The sequence below is a fragment of the Hemitrygon akajei genome, unplaced genomic scaffold (genome assembly GCF_048418815.1).
Source record: "Hemitrygon akajei unplaced genomic scaffold, sHemAka1.3 Scf000055, whole genome shotgun sequence".
NCBI classification, from domain to species: domain Eukaryota; kingdom Metazoa; phylum Chordata; class Chondrichthyes; order Myliobatiformes; family Dasyatidae; genus Hemitrygon; species Hemitrygon akajei.
In genome coordinates, this window is record NW_027331941.1 from 3,094,118 (window position 1) to 3,101,789 (window position 7,672).

Here is a 7,672-nt window from a genome sequence, read left to right on the forward strand (position 1 = left end):
CTGTCCCCTCTCACTATCAAAACGTTTTCACTCTTTTTACTGTCTACTAATAGCTGCTCTTTTTCTTCACTGCACCATTCTCTACAAAATCTAGAGACCACAATTCATGTAAGTCCCAGGAAATTAGTAGCTTCTGAGATGATCCAATGACACCGACAATCATTCCACTGTCAAAATCACTTAGATCACATTTTTCTCCCCAAGATGATGTTTGACTCTGAAGAACAACTGAAGAACTTGATCATATTTGCACACTTTACGTGATTAATTTATGAGTGCCAACTGCTCTGCTGGCACTTGCAATAATAAATGTTGCCACGAGCGGCTGTGGAGGCCAAAGCATTGGGTGCATTTAAGACAGAGGTAGTTAGGCTCTTGATTAGCCAGGGCATCAAAGGGTATGGGGTGAAAGCAGGAGAGTGGGAATGACTGGATGAAGTGGATCAACCCATGATTGAATGGCGGAGCAGACTCAATGGGCCGAATGGCCTACTTCCGCTCCTCCTATGCATAACAATATAAAGTTCTATGGTGTTACTGGTGTGGATAGTGGAATGGCAGACAGGCAAGAGGCAGGGAGTGGGAATAAATGTGGCATTCTGTGATTGGCTGGCGGTGACGACTGGTGTCCTTCAGGGGTCAGTATTTGGACCACTGCATTTTACATTGTTTGTCAATGGTTGAGATAATGGATTTGATGATTTGTTGCAAAGCTTACGGATGATTCGGTGATAGGTGGAAGAGTAGGTAGTGCTGAGGAAGCAATGCGATTGCAGCAGGACTTAGACAAATTGGAAGAATGGGCAAAAATTGGCAGGTGAAATGCACTGTTGGGGAATGTATAATAATGCATTTTGATAAAAGGAACAACAGTGCGGACTATTTTTTTAAATGGAGCGAAGGTAAAATCTTCAGAGATGCACAGGGACTTGGGAGTCCTCATGCAAGACTCACAGAAGGTTAATTTACAGGGTGAGTGTGGTAAAGAAGAGGCGGAGCTGAGTGATGAAGATGCTAACAGGCAACTGTTTTCCTTTGGAAATATCGTTGTTTTTTCACTCTGTTTTTGAAGAAACTGACCTGGAGTTACACACTGATTTTGGTTCTTTGCGCTAATGGGCCTTTCTCAGGGCCTCACGAATGGCTGCTTTTCGATATGCCAAGGATGCGGCCTACAAAACTAGTGCAACTTTAAGGTTCTGGATTTCCGTGGATCTGGAGATGGGCTGATTCAAGGCTGGCGCCACCGCCGCCGCATCCCACTGATGCACTATGGGAGAACAAGGGACATTGGATGCAGTGACATAAGAGACTTTTAACACCATAAATCAGCGAGTTGTTTTGTTAGGTCTCCCCTCTTGCTGTAAATGGAGACATCTCTTTTTTTCCCTTACTAAGAGGGGGGGGAGAGGGAGAGGGAGGAGGGAGCGGGAGAGGCGGGAGGGAGGTGGGAGGGGGAGGGGAGGGAGCCTATGGTAGGTCGAATACTGGGTGAACAAATAGTCCCCTCCCCTCAAAATCCACCACTCAAACTGTACTCGTCAAACTCATCTGCTCAAAATCCTGCAAGTCTTTAATGATATTTTACTGCAGGCTTGAGTGGCTGGTGGGGGACGCTGATGCTTTTGTGCTGGTGGGGGAGCAGGGTGGTTGTTGCCTTGCTGGTTGTGCATGGGAGGGGTTACTGGTGTGGGGGCGGGCTTTTATTGTCTTTCATTATTTCGGGAACTCCTCTGTTTTTGTGAGTGTTTGCGAAGCGACACAATTTCAGGATGTATGGGGCGGGTGATTGATATGCTCGTGCTCTAACGTAGAAGGGATCACTTTTAGAAAACCTAGCTCATTTATTTTTTCAACGTAGTGCTCTCCTACATGTGCACACTTAGTACAGCGGTCGTGGAGCATACAGATCCCTTATTTGTAGAAGGGATCTACAAATCTTATTTGCAGATTTGACTTCTGCAAAGAAGGGATCCGGATGTTCCACAACAGCTGGACTAAGTGTGTAAATGTAGGAGAAATAAATGGGCCAAGTTTTCTAAAATTGACTCCTTCTACCTTAGGCCACAAACTTATCAATCTCCCCTCGTATATTGTATGCATTTCTTTGACATTAAATACCCCTATTGAAACCGATTGAAATGCCATGGTTTGATTTATAGAATTTAAAAACATTAAGAAAATGCTGAGACTTTGTAAGTAACTAGTCCACACTTAGAGTATTGTCAACAGGCTGGGGCTCCATATCTCAGTAAGCATGTGCCGTCATTGGAGAGAGCACAAAGGAGGATCAGGAAGACGAACCCAGGAATGAAGGAGTTAACATATGCGGAGCGTTTGGCAGCTTTGGGCCTGTACTGACTGGAACTTGGAATCACGCGTGAGGATCTCATTGAAACCTATTAAGTTTTGAAAGAACTAGATCGGGTGGATGTGAAGAGGATGTTTCCTGTAGAGGAGAGTTTCCAAAACTGGAGGACACAGCCTCAAAACTGAGGAGCAACCCTTCAGAACAGAAGTAAGGAATAATTGTTTTTTTAGCTAGAGAGTAGTAAATCTATGGAATTCTCTGCCACAGACTGCGGTGGAGGCCATGTCCATGGGCTAAGGCAAGTTGATCGTCTCCTCTCCAGTCAGAGCATCAAAAGATATGGTGAGAAGGCAGATACAGAGGGATCTGGGATGAGCCATGATGAAATGGCGGAGCAGTCTCAATGGGCTGAATCGCCTAATCCTGCTTCTATGAATTATGGTCTTAGACAGGGACCAATTTCAACAACCATTTATAGCACAGCATCACTTTATGGAAGTAAACACACAATGAATAGCAGACAAATGTAGAGTGCTCAAAACAAAAATTGCTTAATTCCTTTCGACATGCAAACAAAATAAAACATTAAGTGGCACAGGAGCTAAAAAGGAACAATCTTAAAGCACCACAACAATGCCGTCCAAGAAAGTAATGAAGAAGCCACCCACTGAAGGAAAATAGAATTACTTCACAACTGCTCCACAACTTTATGGTAACAGCAACACCACAGTTAAAGTGCCTCCACAGATTGCTGATGACGAAGATAAGTTTGTAGGCTAAATCATCCAAACATTGAAGCTATTCTAACAGAATATGTGGGATCTGATCCTACAGTCAGATCTTAGTACCAAAAGAAATCATATCAGTTCAATTAGCATAAGTTTTTTAGACTCTCAATAACATTATGTTATCACAACATTAAGGAAAACTTGCAACATGTGAAGAACTGCACACAATATCACAGTGCACAGCATGAACAGCAGTGTAGCTCCAAAACAGAGGCTCTCAATAGAAACCCAAAACTGAGGAATGAAGTGAGAAGACTGAAATGGGAGAACAGAATACCCGTGGAAGAAAGCTAAGAAGATTGCTAAGAAAATATTCATAAAATATAAGGTCCATGGAAGATGTGATCAATTTAACACAAACATTGCATAATCTATGGATACCAAGCCAGACCATGTGCATAAATGAAATGCATCAGATGAAGGAAGCACAATTATAGGTTTAGAAACAAAGAAAATGGTTTATATTGGATAATAAACCTAAATTCGATGTAGCAAAGCATCACTAGCCCTAGCACAGACTTTTTACCAAATCGAGAGATAATGAACTATTGGTCTAGTATTTGACGAAATAAGGTGACACACAGTCAAAAAGTAAACTGTACCTGGGCTTAAAAAGAACACACTCATACTAGTAAAGACAGGCAAATACCTGAAGTCACAATGGATATCATAAGAGCAATTATATACATAAAAATACACACTGCTGGAAAAGTACAGGCAATGATAATATTCATAATTATTATTATAAAATTTAAATACCATCATCCTTACCTATTAATACATATCAACTATGTGCCTGAATTTTGACAGAAGGCAGACCATGTCTATTATTCTTAGATAAATCAAAAATGGCCTATCAAAGCCTCGTCCTGTCACTTGTATACAAGCTATATTATGATCCCGCAGCTAATCACCACTCATTTAGAAACAGAAGAGCAGAAAGGATGCCATAAGGGGATAGAAGGGGATGCAAAGAACAGCTGATAATAAATTCTGTAATTCTAAATCGCGGACAAAAAAAAAGATAAAGAAAATATTAATGTCTTTATATTAACTACCAAGAAGCGTTTGATTCTGTCCCACAATCATAGGTAATACAAGTTATTTTATATATACAAAACACAACATATATGTGCAAAATTCCCCCTGATAAAGTAGTGGTGTGCAATAATCCCCCTATCTATCAAAAAAGAGCAACAAAAGCATTTTTCCAGGATGGCTCTCTAAATCTATTATGGTTATGTCCAGCTTTGAACCTACTCTCTGGTTTACTGAATGGGATGAAAATATGGTATCAAATCAGAGACAACCAAATGAATTGTGTATGGACAGACCTTCTGCACATGGATGATAACTGGATATTAAACACAAAGGAATGCCTAACGGAGATAGTGGAATATGATACAGATCAGCAGTCTACAGTACAACTGATGGATGAATATGAAATATATAAGTATCAAAAGCAAAGAAAATGGATCATAATATGACAAACAATAAACTTTCAACAGAATTTACTTCAAGGTTTAAGTAACTCTGCCAAATCATGCCCAATAGTGTACATATAACATATTAATATATTATCCTGGCATAAAAGAAGCCTGGAAAATTTATAACGCAAGAGAAAAAGTGAAATGACACATTTTAGAAAATGCTACGTAAACTCAACCACAACAATAATAACACTATCGAGGACAGAAGGAAGAAGAGAAATTACAGGCATAAATCAATTTCACAATATTCAGGTAAAATTTCTCAGGATAGATTTTCATCAGCTAAAACAGGATTGGGGGCTCCACAGAAATGTATGCAATTTTGAATAGAAATTCACACCACTAAACTTAAATGAAAACACCAGGCAGACAAATGAAGGAATTATCACGAGAGAAGAAAAAAAGTTACCCCCTGGAAGAACATGACCCTCCATGGAAATCCTCCCATCAATTTAACAGAGTAGATATCAACAAGGAAGTGTCGGATGTCTGATTAAGAGTTGGAGAGTTCTTCCCAGAAACAGTGAGGTTACTTCTCGCAATACTAGACTATGTGGTTAATACAAACAAATAATAAAACAAGACAATAAAAAGATGAAGGATTTCAAGATATAAATGCCAGAAAAAAATCCAGAAACAATCACAAACACTTCAGAATCCAGAACAGTTACTTAATAGATATAGCCTTTGCATGTGCACAGAACATACAAAATAACAGTGAAAAACACTAGAAATATGCTGCACTAAAAGACATCCAAAGACTATGGAACATGAATAGGGTACACATTGGCCCAATAGTAATCTCCGAGCGATATCATCCCAAAATTACTACACAATATCATTACACAGTTAGGCCTACGCAGCAATATGTATGTAAACCTCCAGAAAGCCACAATATTGCAGGGCACCAGTACGGTCTGAAAGCTCCTATGAGTTGCTCAGCTATGGGTGTACCTCAGCTTTTACCAGCTTAAATTGAGAGAAATCATAAAAAATAAGCAATAAGTAATATTGAGAATAAAATTGTAGTGTTTTGCAGAATAACCCATATGTAAGAACACACCAGATGACTAAGGATGTTGTAGGTTGAGGAAATGGAACAGAGCTTATAAGGTCTAATACAATACGAGTAGGTCAAATCATAGCAACACGGGAGATTACGTGATGACATGTCCTTCACAGGTACAGCCAATATGGGGTTCCCATCCCAAATGATCCACTGATTAGCATGTGTCTGTTGGTGTAACACCTTCCTGCTGTCCTACACTTTGTCTTAGCAAAATTATCTCAATAAACTAAAACCTAAAACATGGGACGTCCCAGTTTTAAATCCCAACATTGATGAAGGATTCATGAAGAGCTCTCCAAACAGAGTTAGATTTCAGCGACATCTTCTGGTTTGGAAGTGACAATGAAGTAGACTTTGCGATCATATGCAGCACATGATATAACTAGTAGATACTAGTTTCCCTCCATTCCCGGTAGATCATATTAATTTATAGCTTCATAGAATAGGTACCAACTTAGCCTCGGTATACGTATCACCAAAAATTTCATCTGGACACTGCACACACGCTGTGTGTCGAAGGAAAAAAAAACACAATGGTGTCTCTTCCACCTCAAGCGACTCAATACGTTCAGCATGAACCGCCAAATCCTCAAGACCTTCTGCAGGGGAACCACTGAGAGCATCCTGATTGGCTGTATCACCGCCGGGTACGGGAGCTGATCGCCGGGCACCGCTGAGAGCGGTACAGACAGTCCAGCACATCTGTGGATGCACACCTTCTTCCACCGAGGACCTTTACAGCAGCAGATGCGCAAATAAGGCCGCGAAGATCATTGAGGAACTCCAACCATCCAGTGTTTCAGTTGCTCCCATCTCCCAAACGGAATCGCGGAATTAAAGCCAGGACCAACAGTCTATGGGGCAGTCTCTTTCTACAAGCCATTAGACTGATACAGTCACATGTCTGTACAATTTTATTCTCTCGCGTTGTGTGGGGCGGATGTAAGATTTAAACAAGTTCACATTCAAATTCAGCGATTCACAGCCCAGTAACTAGAGCGCATGACAACACACTTCAAAACTCTGGCTCCTAAAGGATGGACTAATCTGCTGTTTCAACAAGAAAGTCATTTGGGCAGGGCAACGAGGCACAGAATTGCTTCTGTTACAACGGTGCTCTTACGCTTGGTACTCTACATTATCTACGCCTGCAGCACGATATGTCAGCAGCTTCTTTTTTTTGTGAATAGCTGAGAACGGTATTTGACCGCCTTAAATCCTGCACAAAAATGCGCATGTGTAGCAGAATGTAGAATATTACTGCAGCTGGTGAAGATGCTTTATCCTTGGACAGATGCCAAAACACAGAGAAGTGAACTCTTCTGACTGGCTTGCCCACGCAAAACAGTTTCGGCACACCGCCAGCACTATTCCCATTTCACGCACGAGCCATGTCTGTTGGTTGTACTAATTGTATCTGATTCGATCATATCGTCTGTTAGTCAGTTTCAGATATCAGTCACTCAGAAATGAAGATATGCTTGATTTGTTTAAAGTTTCATGCTTAACCCATGTTCTCTTACTTTGATAACACTTGTTTTGAATGCCTTGCGGGGCATAAATAGGATATGATGCTCCTGCAGTACAGGCAACATTCTCGCTATTGTTCTCTACACATTTTCCAGTTGAACTTTTTCTTTCGTATAACAGGGAGAGCAAAACTATACAGAGTACTACTGGTGCAGCCTCATCAAAAAGCTATTACAGCTGCAGCATAGTGCTCCAGCACCCAGGCGCTGTGTCTGTCACTACACCGGTATTACCGCTGTGCGATGTCCTCCGCGGACTGGTGAACCAGCAAAGACCGGGTGAAATGCACACCCAGTGCCTGATTTATTAGGTACACCCGTGCACCTGCTCGCTACTGGAAGATCTATTCTGCCAATCATGTGTTAGCAACTGAGTGCAATATGCATCCAGACATAGTCAAGAGGCTCGGGCGTTGTTAAGGTCAAAGATCAGAACAGAGATGAAAGTGACCTTGACCGTGGAATCATTGTTGGTGCACGACAAG